General features: G+C 45.6%; 1 long non-coding RNA gene across 1 annotated transcript; it reads right to left on the bottom strand.

Moving 5' to 3' along the window:
* Window positions 1-10,842: 10,842 nt before the first annotated feature.
* Window positions 10,843-12,927, bottom strand: LOC137854144 (uncharacterized). Its single transcript, XR_011094981.1, has 2 exons — window positions 11,801-12,927; window positions 10,843-11,347 (listed from the first exon to the last, which is right to left on the bottom strand). It is a non-coding gene; the product is annotated as an uncharacterized lncRNA (long non-coding RNA).
* Window positions 12,928-19,420: the final 6,493 nt, after the last annotated feature.

Genomic DNA, 19,420 nt, shown 5'->3' with positions numbered 1-19,420 from the left:
AGGGTGATCCAGCTCCTGGAAAACGAATCACAATTTTATATGGGTTTAAAAAAAAAGGTTCTTATGTTATTTTCTCGGGACAACCTGACCTTAGTGTGGGAGAAGTCTGGTCGAGGCCCTTTCACTCGGCAGTCAATACCCATAGGGGTCGCCTCCCTCGGTAGACCATACACACCGCAGTGGAGGGTCCTGCCCCGGTCTTGCCTTCTCCCTTTCCTCCCTTTACGCTTGTCCCCTTTATTTGGCATCCTTAATTCATGCAGAGCCCCATCTTGTCCAGGGCATTTGTGTCTCAATCATTAATTTAGCCAATTGTTGTTTTATTGTTTGAGTCAGTCTTTCTGCTTTCCCTGAACTTTGTGGGTGCCACGGAGTATGGTATTCCCACTGAATACTTAATGATTGACATAATAATTTTATTATTTTAGAAGTAAAGAATCAGATGAACACATTTCACACTACTGCCACTGTTGAAGATAGGGAAAAACTTCTGAGCTTTCCCATAGGATTGTCTGAGGGCTCCTCAGAGAAGGTAGCGTTCCCAATCCCCTGTCCAGTCTCTTCTTCTTGCATCCCCCTGGGGTAAATGTACCTGCTGCTTCCCTACAGTGCCTGTACACCAGTGCACGGAGCATGGGAAATAAACCGGATGAGCTCAAGATCTGTGTTCGGTCACAGGGCTACGATCTTGTTGCTATCACTGAGACGTGGTGGGACAGCTCACACGACTGGAACGCAGCCATGGAGGGCCACAGCCTCTTTAGGAGAGACAGGCTGGGGAAGTGAGGGGGTGGGGTTGCCCTTTATGTGAGGGAGCAATTAGAGTATACCCAGCTGCAGCTGGGGGAGGGTGATGGACAGGTGGAGAGCTTGTGAGTAAAAAAAAAAAAAAACAGAAAGGGGTGGGCTGGTATGGGAGACACGGTGGTGGGGGTCTACGACAGGTCTCCAGATCAGGAGGAGGAAGTCAATGACGCTTTCTGTGAGCAGCTGCTAGTAGCCTCATGATCACGAGCGCTGTTCCTCATGGGGGCCTTCAATCACCCAGACATCTGCTGGGTAAGCAATTCGGCCAGGCACGAGCAGTCCAAACGGTTCCTACAATGCGTTGAGGACAATTTTCTGACAGATCCGGGAAACTACAGGTCAGTCAGTCTCACCTCTGTCCCTGGAAAGGTATTGGAGCAGCTTGCTTGGGATGCCACCCCAAACTTGACCAGGGACCAGGACTGGGGACTGTATCAGAGAGCCAGGAGGTGTGATCCCTTGGCAGGGACCCCAGAGGGAATGAGTCTCTTATTTAACGTGTGTATTGGCATGCATGCACCTATGCAGCCCAGTGGGTGTCTGCTTGAGAAGAGATTTAGCAACAAAGAGCACTAGATTCTTACACCGGGACACATGAAAGCCTTGGAGAAATGATGCTTTCAGCGTTGACGGCCAGCAGAGTGCAGCATTGGTGAGGCTAATCTGGGTCTAGGCTTGTTGATTCAGTCATTCAGCTGTTCATGAGGGGCTCTCGGGTTTTATTCTGAAGCCTGGAGTTCATGTCAACCCCTCATTGATGCTTCTGTTTGTGCCAGCTAACAAGGTAGGAGTACATCACGGATCACATCCTGAGCTGCTGTGCCAGTCCCTGCAAATCCTGTGTCAGGAACTGATATCCTCAAGGGTTTGTATGCCTTGGAAAAGAGGCACATCTGTTTCTTTTTCTTGCCTCCAGCCCAGACTGGAAAGAGCTGCTTGCAAAAGAGTCCAGTATCGTGGTCTGGAGGGGAACAAGGACTTGCAGGACTGACCCTTACCAAGCATCCTGTATTTATTAGCCCTGGCAGAGCTCAGCCCATGATGTGCTGGTGCATCAATGTGTTAAGCCCAAAATCCAATACAGAAAGGAGCCACTGCCAGGGCTTTGAGCTGCCCCCATGTGAGAAGGGGACCCAGCAGCCAGCCCCACCTGGAAGCATTGCTGCAAGCACACGACATAACGTGTACATTTGCTGAGGGGTCCCTCCAGGTCTCCACGAGGAGATGTCAGTGCTGATGGCTCCTTTGCTGGGACTGGGGCAGGAGTGGTGCCAGGGTCTGTGCTGGCAGCTCTGCTCTTGGGAAGTGGCCAGAGGTGCAGGGAAGACGGATGATCAGGCTTCAGTGCTGGGATTGCAGACTAAGTGGGTTTAATGCAGTGTAAACAGAACAAGGCAGCTCCCTGTGTCTGGTTTGGTAACGAGCCCTCAATAATCCGTGGTTTTCAAGGCAGAGAGTGCATTTTTTCAGGTGGCTTTCATTTGGTTTTATACAACCTGCACTACATGAGATTTGGGTCTGGGTCTGTGTATCCAACTTCAGATGTGGAGCAGTAGCAAGAAGGGGTATCCTGTCATTTCCAGGGAGCTATGGGACCAGACTTCCATATGGAGAGAGTCCATGAGCACAGTCTCAGAACAGCCAAGCATGTGAGCTCCTCTGAAAATTTCCCCACATATTTTTGGAGCCTCTGCTGGATGCCTTCTTGGGTCAGGAATCAGGAAGAAGGGACTTGGAGGGGACAGTGTAATGAGGAGTTCGGTGGAGTTTCTGTTTCGTGGCTCTCTGGCTTCATAAGATATACACTATTACAGCAAACCTTTTTTTTTTGGAAGTGGTGGAGCCACTTCTCCACCCTCGTCCCTTGCCTTCAGGGGTGCCTGGGCAGACCCTTCCTGTGCCGAGGCTGCAGGACCCTCCTCAGCCCTGTGTGAGCCCCATGTTGATGGGAAATCAAATCTGGGCACTGCTGGCAGTGGGCTGGGAGCTGAATTCCCCTGGCTTCCAGCTGCGGGAGGGCACGGCCAACCTGCACGGGCCCACCTAACGCCCAGAGCTGACCTAGCAGGGACTGAAAACCAGAGCAAACCAGACCGCAGGCCTTTCACGTGCTGTTGGGAAGCCTCTGGTGACACCTCCTGACGCCACCTCAGCTGCTCAGCAGCACGGACGCTGTGACGCTGCCCTTCGGTCGGGACCGTGCAGTGCGAGACCTTGTAATTAACCGCACGCAGCTGCCGCTGGGGATTTCTGAATGGTGCCTCTGCTCAGCAGTGGAAGAGGCGCACGCCTTCCTCTTTCTGGAGGAAGCGTCATCTGCCTGAGAATGAAGCCAAGCATCATTCTCCAAACCGAACAGATCCAGAGGTCTGTCTTTTGGCACTGCCTCTCAGGAGGAACAGGCTATGAAAAGCAAGACACGCTTTCTGCATAGCTGGTTGACAGATATGCTATCAGTGACCTTTTTTGCACTTGCTTTATCAAAGCTAACTCCTCCACAAACTGTTTATTCTTCAAGGTGAACTGAATCTTAAAGAGTCAGGCTCTGGTTTCCGAAGTCTGTGGAGAAGGATGTTCCCTCAGAAACCATTTTCAAGAGCAGCAGGCATTACAGAGAATGTGGCATCAGAGGGACGGCACAGATGCCTGGTCTGTGTTTTAAGTTGGGGGTTGAGTTTTGTTTTGGGGTTCTCAGAAGTTGTTTCACTGTTTATTCTTTGGATGTAGTTAGCTCTACTGAATTGTCAGGTTTAAAAATCGCAACATAGTCCTGCTGTTTTTTTTTTTTTTGCTAGAGTTGGATTCAGAACAGCAGCAACAGAGATGATACGTAAGTGTCAGAAAGGTGCATTTCTGGACAGACAACTCTCTCTGTTCTTCACTCAAGAAAAAAAGAGGAGGGGATGTGGCCATACAATTAGGAAAAGGAGAGGTGCAGTGAAAAGTCAGGTCCACAAGAATGGTCAAAACATGTGCAGTATGAAACAAGGTACTGTGGCAAAATTAGGGCTGAAATGTACTGGAATTTCTCCTCACAGAAGGTATTAAAACAAAACTGTCTCCAAAGTCTGCTGTGAAGTTAAGTGCAAAACAGAAGGCACTTCTCCACGTGCACTGGTTCTGCTGCTTTCAGCTAGGAACTACAATGCCAAGAACTTCAGTTCTAAGAACTACAGCAAAATAGTGTCCAACCCAAGAGGGGATTGGAAGGACAGAGGGGAGCAGCAGTAGGGTGCAGGTGAGAGCTCTGCTTCTTCCTGGAAGTGTCCCGTGTGGCTGCAGTTTGGGGGGTGTGATGTCTCACTCCAGCCCAAAAGAGGCAAAACATGCTTGCCTGGGTGCCCATCAGGCAAGAGGAAAATGCTTCCAGTACTGAAAGACAAGCTGTGAAATAACTGAGACTCTGGCCCTGAACCTCAGTATAAGAGGCAAGAAATAAGACATCAAACAGCACCTGAGAGACTTCATCTGGCTCTTGCAAAGCAAGTATCTTCTGGCAAGGATATTCATCCCTGAGTGATCACAGCAAATGAGACACAGCTGCAAGATCCTTTTCCTCATCATTAATAAAAATATACTTTTTCTCGCTTTCTTCCTGTTATTGAGAAAAAATTCCTCACGTGGCTGATGAAAGAAGTGGAAGAAACACTAGAGAAGTTTCTGGGAAGGATGATGCTTGATTGTAAATTACGAAATCCTGGAATATTATCTGGGCTGCTTGTTCATGATTTTTTTTTCCCCTGTCAGAACAAATATGACATTTACAGGGCCAGTGTGAACTAAGGTAGGAGGTGTCATTTTAACAAGAACTCTAAGTGCCCATGGCTTTCCGTGTGTGTCAGTTATTAACCATTTTGAGAGCTTTTTTAATGTTGGAAAATCACTACTGCAGCCACCTGGGTAATTGATTCTCATCTGAAATAATAGAAGGGTCAGACATGAAGCATTTATTGCTCTTTGCTGCAGAGCTATGGAGTAATGTGTTCATCCAAAATGAAAGGAGAAGGGTGATTTGGGCCATGACTGACAGAGAAGTCAGGTGGCCGACACTTTTCATCAAAACAAGGGGCTACTTCTTCAGCACTACTTCTTGCTTTTGAAATAGATTAAAATATCACTCTCTGCTTTCTTTTGGGTTAATTCAAGCTAAGCATGCATGTTTGTTTCTTGGTCAGTCTTCAGATGCTTCATTGAAGTACATGGACACTCTGTCTTGTGTAGAAGCACAAAATTACGATGAATGTGTATTTACCATGGTGGTCCTACTGCTTCTTATATTTCCATCTTCATTCTTGTGGTTTTGCCTCTGGCTGTGATTTTGGGTTTGAATTATGACCATGTTCATTTCCTCTGGGTTAATTTTCAGTTTAACCAGGACCCTGAATTTCCTTTGTTAAGGTCCAGTTTGGATAATTACATCTGGCCTGTTAGTATTTTATCCTATGATATACGTGCTTGTGTGTATGCTCAAGGATCACTTCTTAAGTTCTCTTCAGAAGAGAGGGAATTTTCTCTCCTTTTAAGTAAGAAGTGCTGTATGCAATCGCTGAATAAACATCCCAAGGAGAATGTTGCTCTAGGATATACTGCTGATGAGAACATCCTTCATATTCCTGTTAAATCTCTTTCCTTCTAACTTTTACAGACACACCATGTCTGGGACACACAGAGAGGTTGGACCATGCTGGTAATCACCGCTGGCCTGCCCCTGTTTTGCTCTTCTACATTTGCTGCCCCAGCTGGTAAGGACAGAGGGCTGGAGGGCTGCTTAGGTGGTCTCACCTTTTCAGACACAGAAAATACTTCGGTGATTTCCTTGGGTCCAGTGTTGCACACCACCAAAAAGCCGATGCTGTGTACAGGTTAGTCCTTACTCCTGGCATGGTGCTTGGTCATTACATTTGTGTTGTCAGAAAGAAATACAGCCGGGGAAGTCCAACCTTGTAGCATACTTCAGTTGGCACTGGCCATTTAAGCTCATACACAGACTTTAAAAATATTTAAGCTGAATTTACTGCATATAACCACTAGATGTCAGTGACAACACTAAGGTGAAACCCATCTACCTGTGGGTAAAGTCTCCCTTAGGAGCGGGCTTGCGCACCCACCCATTGTCCACAGCGTGCACCATGGCCACGGGTGGCTGACGCTGCAGGCATTAATCTAGCGTTTGTCATGTGGAGCTTATTTAGTGTAAAGCCCTTCCTAGCATTGTTCCTGCTTATCGTGCATTTTGAGTTGTGTAATATTTTTGCCGTAATCTCCCTCGGTTGGACTGAGATAGGCTCAGGCACCAGGCTTCCATAAATACACGGCCGTGGGAGGGACGGGGAAGCCAGTGTCTGGCTTACTGATGCAACCAGCGAGATACCGAAACACACGCCTTCCCCAGCTTCGGGTCCAAATCAAGAACGTAAAAACTAAAACAGTGCTAAAATTATACCCTCTGACTTTTAACAGAAGGGCTGTAGTGGGAAAGATGAGATCGGGTTCATCCTGCGGAGATCCTCCTGGGGCTTGCTGCTGCTGACACAGAGGGGATGCCAGCAGCCGCCCTCGCCCCGTCCCTCAGGCACAGGACAGCCCTGGGCAGGAGGAAGGGACAGACCTGGCCAGGATGGGCCTGGGGCTGGCAGCCACAGCCCCTGGCGTGGAAATGACTAACAGGAGGGCTGTTGTCATCTTAGCCTCTTTGCCCTGACAGCCTCAGGGAGGCACCTCAGCAGGCCACCAGGCAAAAAATTTGAGGTCAAAGCCAGTCTAGTAGAACATGGGCGCTTTCTAAAGATGGAAAATCCCTCTGTAAATTCATCTGTTTTGTAAACAGCAATAATTCAAAACCTGCACTACATTTTTCATTTATCATTCATTACTGAGTGTATCCGAATACGTCATCCGCCTGAAATGAAAACAATCCACACTCTCAGTCCACAGATGTGCTCACTAAGGGAGCACCCAGTTCATGCTTACTACACCTGTCTGTTAGCATTTGAGAACAATTTCTCAGTTTCCTTTGATGACACGCAAGACTGGGAACAAAGGCTGGCAATGAAAATTTGCTCCAGGTATTGAAGTCAATGGGGCCAAGGTTTCACAGTGGTTTTGTTCCCACGATGATGGAGACTATCATGGCTTCATATAAATCAGTCTCATTATGGCTGACTTTATCTAGATAAAATAGACAGAAAGGACATTAAGATGTGGTCTGTGAATGCTTTAGCTTCTTAAGTGAAATATTATATGTCAGTTTCAGGAATTACTCATTAGTGAATAGATTCTTCATCATATCTTTACAAGAGACTTAGTACCACTAGAGGATTGCTGCAGATTCTTGTGAAAAGATTCAGGCAACCAAATGCTTGGATATTTGTTTTGGATACTGTCCAAGGGAAAGTGGTCAGATGGAAGATTTTTGTGTCTCCCTCTTCTGCTTTGTGCTTTATTAGCTGTAAAATTTAGAGACTCTTGAACTGTGGTATTTAAATAGTCACTGACGTTATTTTTATTCTTAATTAGCTGTGGGGAAAAAAAAAAAAAAAGAGGAAGAATTGTATGCTTCGCAATGATACAGGAATATTGGTTTAAGAAAGGTCAAGACCATGTTTGAGAGAAATTCCAAAGCACGTACATCATACCTGATTTTCACACAACGTTAAAAGTGCTGTTTGAAGTCCCTGGTCCTACCTTACCTGAAGCAATGTGAACTATGCACAGCTGTAGAAAAGAAAGTTCAGTCATATCTAGAGAAGTATGTCTCTGATTTCATAACAATAAAATTTCTTGAAAGTTAAGTTTAGATATGCTGTAAAATTGTTGAGAGACTGTACGGCCAACCTGAAGTGTTTTAGCTAATGCTGCTTGTGATTTTCTCCTCCACCTCCTATTATGTGGATGGAGGGCACTTCTGGAAAGTTATGTGAGGACTTAAGTTCAGGTATTTTTCCTGCAGCATTATTCATATGACAGAGTGCCATTTGTCCTTCATTAGAATTTAGGAATACAATGAAGTCCTGTAAATCATATCTACATGTATACTTTAAAGTCAGTCCTTAAGAAATGTTGCATGAAGTTATTACTACAACATAATTATCTTACAACAAAGTTGCAGGATGTAATAGAAGAGGGGAACCAATTCTTTTAACCCTAAAGCATGGTGCGATCTGTGTTCTTTTGTCAACTCCTAATGGCTGTGTATGGCAAAAGACTCATAAACCTGTTTCCATCCTCCATAAATACAATATTTGTTTAACGATAATCACAGTTACGGGTACCAGGAATGCGTATTCAACAAAAAACATTTCTTCACATGAATAAGGTGTGCCCAAGCTTAAGAGAAAAAATACTGTAACAGCCATCCTTGAGCTGCCCATTGGAAGTGAGGCTTCCCTGGTGGCAGATCATTACTGTGCTCTGCCCCTGCCAACGCACTTCTTCGCAGAGCTGGTGCTTGAGATCACCTGGCAGTGTCTGTGCCCTCACAACCCAGGGCTTGTCGTGTGAGACCATCCCAGCCTGGAAAGCACACCTGCCCCACTCAGGGAGCCACCGCTGGCCACTCCAGATTCATACTCCTCAACAGCTCCAAAATGGTCCAGAAGCCTGGGGGGGTGTAACATCAATAAGCCATGACAGACTTGTGTGAGTATTGTGGGCAGAAGATAGCTCCAACATTTTTTTTGAATCTTTGGGCACCGGCATGATGGCATGTTTCTGGACGAGTTGCTCTGTGTAAAGACCTGCACTGAAAGCGTTAGACACCGGGCATCATTTTCACAGCTGCTCTGCACTGGAAGGTATATAAAATATTGCTCTCAAACTGCTGCCTATAGGCATTCTTGCTGACCCTTTTAGTTTTCTAAACTGTGGTCATAAAATACTAATTACAGGAAAAAATTATATTTATAAACTATAGTACAATATGATATAAAATATTTGTAAAATATATAATAACGCATAATAAATATGTTACAGTTACAACTGTATTAATTATATAATTATTTGGTTTCCACTCACAACTTTGTAATGCTATTCAGGTAAGGGTTTTCATTAGCTGTGAAAACACTCAAGACAGACTGAAATAACAAGTAGTGAATCAACTCAAAAGTGGACAACATTAATAACTACAGTGCAGAGAACAGACGTTTTCTGTTTGTGGTTTTCAAGCTTCCCAATGAACACACTGTTTCTATGGGGTACTTTACTGATGTGGCAAAGCCAAACCCACAAACATTGGGATTTGCCAGAGCAGCCCTCAAGGTCCTTACACTGCAGACCTCACCCAGATTATTTCCAATATTATTATTTCAAACAGAACTTAAAAATGGAGGGTTCTGAGTTTTGAACTGAATTGCAATTTCTCTCTCTGAACAATTTTAGGCTTGTTAATGGGAAGTATAGGAGGTGGCTATGGGTGTGCAGGGTGCAATGGGGTGTATGCTGAGCGTGGGGCAGGTGGAATAACCACTCTCAGCCCTTCCTGCACTGAAGCCCAGTCCTCACTGCTGGTCCTGTGGGATTGAGCTCAGCAACCTGCTTCCAGTCCTGTGACCTCCACCTACAGAATAAATTCAGTTTTATTGCCATAGGTCCAGCACACGCTCACTCTCTCCTGAAGAAAGGCACTGCAGAAAACATCTGAGTCCCAGGTGCACTTGCATGTTTAAGCAGTCATTGGAGAATTTCTCACCCTTGACGAAACTGCTACTTCTGAGGGGCTGCCAAAGCCGTGGCACGCATGGCCACCAGCAGCACAAATGGCAGTTGCATAAAGGAAACGCAGCTTTGCAGCAGGACTCGCTTTCAATGTCAGCCTCCTGAAGCACACGCCAAGTCTCAATGTGTCTGTGTGCAGCCTCTCTCCAATCTCCTACAAAATCAACAGAGCAACACGAATGCAGGTGAGACAAATAGGGAAAAAGGCCTATTGTTTGGCTTTTGCTGGGTTACGCATATCCATCCTGAGCTCGATCCTTGTGTACATTGATGGTTGTGCCTCTGGGCCGAGGGCTCTACATTGGTATGAAATCCTATCAATATATAAAGGATACTCCTCAGCAGAACCCCGTGTCCTTCCTTCTTCAGTCCTGCTTACAAAAGGGATCTTCCCCCGGGCCGTTCCCCTCAATCACCCTAGGATTGACACACTGGATTTCCATTATGTTGAAAGCCAGCATGACTCTGTTTGGTGGCTCTCCAGCCTTGGGCGGAAAGGAATTAGGGATTTCTCAGAAGTTCTCTTGTGAATACTGTTCAATACAGTGAGGCGATCGTGTTCCTGTTCCCCATATGACCTCAGGGCACTTCCATTGCAGAGCATTATAGTTTAGGCATGTCTTTGGGGAGAAAAAAAAATTATATATATATAAAAAAAAAAAAAAAAAAAAAAACATGAATATGGACAACTGACTCGTCAATGGAAAATGTGTGCATGAACCCATCTCCCTCTGGTAGTGAGGCTGGAATAGGAGCTACCCGTGTTGCACAACAAGGCAACTATATCCCCCTGCTACAAGGGAAAACCTGAGGACCAAGCCCAGCTGACCCAATTTACAATTTCTGAGCCTCCTCTCAGTGCATGGTCCTCGGCAAGTGCCCACAAAACCTCTGAAAGACCCCCCACACCTCCTCAGGGACACCCCGTCCTTTCCAGCCAAGGCAGCCAACACAAAGGCAGTCGTGTGTGGACGTGGAGTAGAAGACCTCTCGTGTGTGCAGACCCTTGGGGCAGAGGCCAAGCCACCTCAAGCCACCCACCTGGCTCGTTCTGCTAGCTAACGAGGAGTGGAGCTCCCTGTTTGCCTGCTGTGGGCGTTTATATGAGCAGCAAACCTTTTGGCTTGTGGCCACCTTCAGAGACATAGATCAATCGTTTATTCGTATCAAAGAATACGGATGCTGGAAAGCGCAAGCACAGATCAGTGCTCGGTTTGATAAACTGGTGCTACACAAACAAATGGCCAAACAGCCTTCCGCCCTCCTTCCAGCCCACAATCAAAGCAGCAGGCGGGGAAGAACAAACACACAAGGAAACACCACTGAGGCACCACAAAAAGTTTATTACCAGAATTGCTGCTTGTTATTGATTAAAGATTGTGGGAAAACGTTTGAATGAAATGACGGTTAAACACAGGGATGCCTGCGCTGGGTCAGAGGAGCAGCATTTCTAGTCCCCGTCCAGGATTATCTCCTACAGCAGCCGACAGGAATCGCCTAATGACAGAGTGAGGACTGGGGAGGCTGCTCCCCAAAATGCTTCCGCAGGATGCGCATTTGCACCTCAAAGAGGTCCTGAATCAGAGGCGTTCGTGTCGGACGTCCCCGCATGGATTTTTCTTCTATGATCGTACCTAATTGCATTTTGAGCTTCTCACATCCCCAACATCCTGTAGCGACGTGTTCCAAGATGTAATTGCATTTTGTGCGAAGAGGCATCTTCTTTTGAACCGGTCGCCTCATAATCTCATTTGATGATCCCTCTTCCCCCCAGCTGTCACGTTAACCATTTCAGTAAATACTTCGCCTTGAATCCAGTGGCAGCTTCCTTAAAAAATAAACAAACTCCATATTTAGAGAATTCGGCTCTCTAAAACATACACACGCATCTATAATGATGTAAGATGCACCACCAATCTTCCCAAACAGTAAACACACGCTCTTTATTAGCTTACTAGGTCCCACCAAAAGCTGGTGATCCTGGCCGAGATACCTTATCTGATTCAATAGCAGCAACGCAGTATTTGCAATTTGTGAGAACAAGTGCAACACAAGGTGCATAGCACAGACCAAGAACAGGTGTGCTATGGTAAGCAAGCAGAAAGACATCTCTTAAGTGACCCACAGCACTGCTAGCACTTGCAGTCTTGAGTATAGTCATGGATTCGTCATATTGGTAACATTTTCCTGGCCTGTACTGATGCAAAAATCCTCATATAGACCATTTCCATTGTCAGTCATGTTTCTGGAGATTGTTTCAATGCAGTTCTCCTCTGCTCACCTCAGCGATACATCCCAGTATTTTATGGAGAGAAAAGGGACAAAAAGAAAACCTGACTTTGTGTTTCTCTGTATGTTTAGTTTATACAATCATCGTGTGGTATGGCTGTGTAAATTTAAGTACAATCTCTGTAGGATTAGCAGGCTTAAGCAACAAGCCCTGAACACTTCGGGCAGGCCTGCATCTCCCCAGCAGGGCTTATCCAGGGAAGGCCTGGCCTCGTAGCACCCCTGAACCCACGATGTGCCACAGCCGAGCCCAGACTGACAGAGCGATGGCGGAGCACAGGCTGAGGCGATAACCTTGATCGCGCCGCTTCCTCCCCCAGCAGCAGCCAGCCTCACACGGGTACCATTTTAAGAGTGTGCACAAGAAACTACTGCCAGGTTTTCCCACAGGAGCACCCTCAAAGCATGAGGGAGAAGGGGAGCGTGATGTAAAGAAGCAAGGAGCGGGCTGAGCCCGGCTGAGGCGCAGCGCGCACCCTCGCACCCCTCCGCCCCCCGCACCTGCCCCTCACAGGGCGGCCGCCGCCCGCCGCCCGCTATTTATACCGCGCTATTTTAATCGCGCCCGCTCATTGGCTACCGCCTGCGTGACGCCACCGGCTCTCCCGGGGCAAAGTCCCTGCTGCTCCCCCCCCCTCCCCTCCCTAAGGGCGGCGGCCGGGGGGTTGCGCTAATGGCGGCCGCCGCGCGCGTGCGCAGTGCCTGGGCGGGAGGGAGCCTTGTGGGGAGCCCCGGCTCAGCCCCATGGAGCCGCCTCGGGAGCGGCTCCCGGGGCGTGGGCTGCGCTGCCCCGGCCTCGCTGCGGAGGGCAGGGAGGCTGCGGCGTGCTCCCCAGCCGGGCACGGGGCAGGAGGGAGTCGCCCCGTGGCCCTCTGCCGCCTGCGGGCTTTTCGGCTCCGCGCTCAAAATGGCGGCGGGGGTGAGGGGAGGCTCCCGCCAGGGCGGGCGCGGGGCTGAGGGGGCAGCGCCCAGCGAGGGGGAGAGCTCCTCATGGTGCTGCTGGCACCTGCCCCTCGGTGCCCGTGTAGCCCCGAGAAATGGGGCTGTGGGCACGACCCTGAGGGCACCTGCTGCTTCCACGGCTGCTTTAGGCGTGGATCTAGCTGTGAATGTGTGCTGTGGTACGCCCAGGGAGCAAGTGCCCCACTGTGTCCATCTCTAGATGTAACATACACACAGCCTTCAGTTGATGAAGCTTTGCTGATTTTGGTCTCCAGATAGGAGCATTCACACTTACCCCACTCCTCCAGTCTCCAGATAGGAGCATTTGTGCTTACCCCACTCCTCCAAGACAAGATGGCACAGCATCTTATGGCTCAGGTCACTGGGGGGTTATTTTTGGTAGATAGCACAGCCTTCTTGAGAACATTCGCCACATGGGCTAAGTACGTTACCAGAACTCGGCGCCACTCAAAAATAGCCTCCAGAACACCTGGCAGATAGAAGATGTGTTATTTTCATACTCCGTATTTATAGAAACAGTTTGTGATTATGGTTGGGATGTTGTCAGTAGCTGCAGTCCCTCTTGTCTCCAGCAGGTCTGCTAGTATATTGGTAAGCATCTGATACCAAGGTCAGAAAACTTCCCTCGGAAAGATGAAAGACCAAGATTGACATTTTGTGTGCTCAGAGAGCTCAACAGTAAGTGCTATGTGCCACCCCATTCTGGGATGACAGACGAGATACATGTATAATTGCCTGGTATTCTTACGTGGGTGTGGATTATTCTCCAGTTAATCAAACTCTTATCAACTAAGGCAGCCCTCAGAAAGCCCAACTGCAAGTATTAGCTTGACAAACCTAGCACAAGGCTCACCAAGCAGTGATAATTGCCTCCCTTAAATCTTGTGGAAATCACTATCACTGGAGTCCTTGCATGTAATAATCAAGATGTTGCAGCAGTCAAGCTGTGTGCAGATGGGTGTTGTGGGAAATCCCAATTTCTACAGCCAGAGCTGCTTCTGGTAGTCAAACAGGTTCAAAATCCAACAACATACTGGTGTGGCCTCATGATACCTACATGTATAAACCCTTCATCTCCCAGAGGAATTTGTCTGTGCAGGCAAGATCTGTGTTAATCTGGAGCCTGAGCCAAAAGAATCCTGGAGGGCATCTGCCAGGGGATAGACCTACCACGTGCTTAGCACGCAGGGAACAAAGGGAAGAAAGATAGGGAGGAAAGTCTTTCTACAGTCTTGTGTACTAAAAGCTATAGTAGAATATTAATTGGACTTTGACTGGTTCAGTTCACACCATTTCCTGATTTAGACCATGGTTTTGGCAAGTGGAGTTACAACATAATATATTAACTTTGCAGAAGCTGTTTCTGTTTGTCCAACTTCTGTCGCAGGGTTTCAAAGCCTATTTCTGTTATGGCTTAAAAATATATATATATATATATATTATTATTATTCTCTAAAGTATTTAATTGTTTAAAGCAAAGCATTTGCTACTGGTCATTTGATAGTTCTAGAGAACAATCCTGGTTATGTGTCTACATTTAGAGCCGTGTCATGCTTTATTTGTATTTACATATGAAGCATGCATGCTGAAAGAAGGACAGAGAAATGCATTATTCCCAGCATCTGCCCATCCATTCATTAAAATTAAATTTTCTTCTTTCAGAAGGCAGTTCATTCAGAAATTTCCATATTCTATACCATGGAGTTTCCCAGGCTGTCACGTCTGTACCGCTACCAAGCCATGTAAAACAGTGTACTGTAAAATTTTACACAGCACTTCACAGAGCTGGGCTCTTCCATCACTGATAATCACATCTAGACAATAACATCTGGGATCTCTTGCCTCTCACATTCAAAACTTCATTAAAAGTCAGTTGAAACGTATGAGAGTCCTTTCAAGAATTTTAGTATAATTGAGGACATGCCCACAGTGAACTTTTTTATAAAGCTCAGTGCTAAATTGTCTTTACTTGGAAAAAGTTTGAGATGGAGCAGAAAGTAAATTTTGCAGTTTTCACATAATCTGCCTCTTATCTGGTTAGCTCTACCCATGCCATGTGTCTTAAACTGCTCTATCCAAACAAAAATAAAAGTAGGTTCCTGATTAACAGTAGTTGTAAGACAATTTCCGTTGATTGGAAAGTCTAGATTCATTGACATTAATGTTCCTGAGTATGCAACATTACTTCAGTCTTGTTCCGCAAGGAGTGGTTCTGGAATGATCCACACCTCCCAAATGCTTCAACCACAGTTTAAAAAGAAAATCAAGACTTTACTATCAACTTAGAAAACCATCCATCAACTAAGATCTCAAAAAAGTTTTTATTTGGATGAAGATTTTACAGCCTTCGAGCTAACTATATCAAGTGCCTGCTCAAGCTGAGCATATCTGATGATATTTGGGAAACAAACCTTGACTGTTGGGCTTATCCCCTATAACTGAAGCAAACTTAGGTTCTCAAGGCTCTCGTTGACTTTACTGGGAATTAAACCTGTGCCAAAATTAAAATGCAGGTAATTCCCCAACATTAAAAATGTGAAACTGCGTTGTTCATGGAAGCGTTGATTCGTTTTTTATCTCTTAAATATCATAATTGTAGGTTACTACAACAAAGTTTTACCACCACCACAAGACAAAGGCATCACCAAAAAATGCAGTGCACAGCTTAGTTTTCTGAAACCCCAGCATGGCAGAGAGTTAACTGTAACCGTTAAGGAGCAGCTTGTAATGGAGGAAAGTTAGGGAACGATGTTTTAGTCATGAAGGGTGATAATTTTAGGTTATAATTGTTCACACATTTATAATCAAATGCATAAAATCACATTCTACCTGCCTCATTAATATACATTTTGTAATGCACAGGAAGGGTAGGCTGAGTAGTAGTCTCTGTCTTTGCATTCAGAAGGCGGCTCTTTTAAAAGGCTATTGTGAGGGGTGCTTAAATTAAGGGAATTTGTCACACACAAAAGTTTCTTACCACAGTGAACCAATTCTTGGCAACCTAATGAGAGTCTGAAAATCTGTTTGCAAAGCCAGTCTTGTTGCTTGTTTTGAGTGTTGCTGCATAGGAAAATAATTGCACCTTTTATCATGAAAATGTGAGCTCCAGAGTTCAGGGAAACAGCGTGCAATTTTGTAGAAGAGAACACAGGGGTCATTTTGTATGCATGCTCATTAAGGAAAGGAATTGCACCGGAATGTGGGAGGATAGAGAGTAAATATCAGAGAAAGTCCTATGTCTGCAAGAAAACAGGGCAGTTTGTATGCCTCAGAGACCTACGATGTGCAGACACTAAAGAAATTTTCAGTTTTTACTGGAGATCACAGAAGTAAGTTCACTAGAAGTTGTCTGTCTGCTGTTCCAATATGGATAAGTCAAGCAGTGTTACTCCTGTGGAGAAACAAACAAACAAACAAAAAGAATAATGAAATTTGAAACTTGTTCTGTGACTTAGGGAACAAGAATAGAGGAAAATCTGCCTTTCACACGGTGGCAAATATGATAGGACGATGTGGGGTTTGTGCAATTACATATTTATAAGCACTTCCATTTTTTGAAGAATATTTTAAGATGCCTGTAAGAAATCAATCTAATGTTGGGGAGTAATCATGATCCCTCGTGTTTCCGTTCTCATTCTTTTGCTTCCAGTTGCCCATCCTGGGCCTCATCCTGACTGACTGAAATTCCTGAGGAGTAAGGCCAGCGTCTCTCATATGCTGCATTCAAGCTACATGAAGCAGAACTCATGTAGAAATATGAGAAACATGGAGTTTAAAAGGAATATTCTGATCATTTTCAGTTCCTCAATTTTGTCATTGACAAGGTTGCTTTACTCTCACGTGGCCGTAGGCTGGTAGCAGAGCTTGGGCTGGACCAAAAGCACTTGGTTTTCTCCAAAGCCTTGTGTTTGCTCACCTGACTGTGCCAGTACTCCCATAGAAATGCAGTACTTAACACATCTCAAGTGTTTACACAGCACTGTTGTAAAGCAGGCCATAAATTACTTCCTTTATGGATATACTGGGGGGTACATTCTGCTCACTGCCATATTAATTGGGTATCAATTATTAATGAAAAACAAAACAAGAAGAATAGTGAAACCAACTTGTTATGCTGCTAGGACAATATAATATTTACTGGTTGCTGTAGCAGGCCCTTTTTCTCTCTCTTGCCAGTGCTGCCCCATATGCTTGCGACAGTGAAGGTCCTCGAGTGTCCCGCAGAAGTCTGTTCCCAGCCCCGAGCACCTGCACTGAGCTCATCCTGTTTAGGGCAAGGGTTTTATTAACTGCTTGCACAGAACAAAATTCTTGGTCCGACAGGGCTGTTGTGGCAGGGCCTTCGTGGGTAATTCCAAGCAACCCTCACCTGGCAAACCTCCTTCCTGGTTGCCGCCTATCCTCCAGTGAGAGAGTGTTTCGAGCAAATTCAGAATGAACAACACCCTACTTCCTTCTTGGGAACGAGAAGGATTGCTCCATGCCTCGCTCCACCATCTCCTCCTGCCCCTCCTCGCCTGGGGTGTGAACAGAGGCCCTCCGATGGGGTGAGGAGCAAGTCAAGGAGGCATGGCCAGAGGCAAGAAGAGCTGCACGGTGGGCTGGCTTGAAGAGCACCATGGACAGGCTGTGACTGGGAACAGAGCAGGCACAGGGCAAGCGAGTGGAGAAAAAGCAGCTTTGGGTTGTAAGTTGCAAAACAAATTGTGGAGCAGAGCCGAGCAGCCAGGCTTCTGAGGGCCCCAGGAAGCAGCATGTGGGTGCTGAGGAGCACAGCTCCAAGCTGGAAAGCTTGTGTACATAATGAGCCTGGAAGTAGGGAAAAGGAGAAACTTCAATAATTCAAATGGCAGGCTTGTATTTACCTTCTCTCTCCCTGTTTTTACTTAGGTGTGAGCCAAATCTGGCTGACCTCCCTCCCATGAGCACTGCCACCAAACACCACCTAACAGACCTTCCCAAAAAAAGGAGTCTACACACATAAATACCAGAAGTAATTAATGTATATACAACAGAACACACTTGGAAAAAGAACAAGAAAAAAAAAAAAAAAAAGAAGAAAGAAAAGAAAAGAAACCTTAAAGTCATTACGTTGAAGATAAGATTGAGGAAAAAAAAAAAAAAAAAAGGAAGCTGTTATTTTAAATCACTTCTCCCCTCTCATTCCAGGACAAACAACACACATGGGCATTTAGCATGAGCTTAAAACTAACAGGACAACAGTTCTGACCAGCATCGGTTCAAAATCCCCTGATTATCGCAGATTTTTATCATTGCTGAAGCCCTAATTTGTTCCATTCATGTCATCCTGGTTTTCCAAAGAACTGACAGCTCAGCTCTTCCACCTCTACTTGTGCTTAAATAAGACTGCAGAAGAAACCAGGCAATAACACCATGACTAAAAGCAGCATCAGGCCTGTAAATTCTTACTGCCTTCAGATTGGCATGCACAAACTCTTAACTTAGTATTTGATAAGGCCCATAAACAGGTGGATTGCTGTCATCCTGCGCTCAGACTGACAGAATCGGTCTGATTCTGACCTCACATGTGCAAAAGAATTTCTGACTTTGTCCCTGCATGCTGCGTGCAGGTCTTTGGATAATGCTTAAACCATGAGCACAGTCCAAGGTTATCATTTCACATTAACAAGGGTTGTCTGAGAGAGCAATCTAAAGTAACCAATTAAGAATTACAATGGGAGCCTGTACTGAAGTCATGGAATTTTCTCCACAAGACCTCTCAGTTACAGTCCTGTCTTGCCTCTGAAGGTCTTTGACATTGAGGCAGGACTTCAAGTTTGAGTCCTGTGAGAAGGGGTTCACTTACAATCATTGCTCACTTGCATTGAAGCAGCTTCCAGCTTTCATTTTCTTTTCTGCAAGCAGAGTTTCACTACAGCAGAGTTTGTCATAAATGGGTTCTATGGAATTATTTCCTGGGTCTAAAAACGATTCAATCACCTTTTTCCTAATGTTCTGAGATTGCTTACAGGCTGAATTTGAATCCATCTGGGAGCTGAATAGGTAGCATTGCATTTCCTCGCAAGAGAGGAATAAGCAGGTTATTAGAAGAACATGAAAATAAGCTAAATTCACATTTCAATCCCGCAATATGCTTGTCAGTGCAAGTTTTACTGGGTTCTTCAAGGATACCTATTACAGAAATACAGTGCTTAAGCACATGGTGTTGCTGCAATTTTTTCTCCTATGCATTAACAATTCAAAGAAAAATGTTATACCTGAAATTAAAAACCTCAATCTCAGAATTTTACAGCTCTGGTAAAAATCAGTGGTTAGAGATTTTAGAGCCAGGAGAATTTTGATTATTTGCCTCAGCTAACATGAAACTCAGTGAGCAATGCCAGTAACTTTTGTTTAGGGCTTTGTTTGAGTTAGATTGTTCTGCTGAAATTTAACACCTGCAAAAGCAAACAAAACTTTTTCTTACTTCTTATTTAAGCCATTATTTACCTACCATAGCTATGCAGTGGCATTTGAAACACAATACTTAATTGCTGCTTGGAGCCTAGAAAAAGAGATCGTTTCAAATACTACACATAAGGTACTGTGGGGAAATGGTCGGCATAATCTTACTTGAAACAGCACTATTTCAAAAGTCCTAAGCACTGCACTAAGGGTACTGCGTGCT

The sequence above is a fragment of the Anas acuta genome, chromosome 3 (assembly GCF_963932015.1).
Source record: "Anas acuta chromosome 3, bAnaAcu1.1, whole genome shotgun sequence".
NCBI classification, from domain to species: Eukaryota; Metazoa; Chordata; class Aves; order Anseriformes; family Anatidae; genus Anas; species Anas acuta.
Note: the sequence above shows the minus strand (reverse complement) of the source record. Positions and strands in the feature narration are given on the sequence as shown.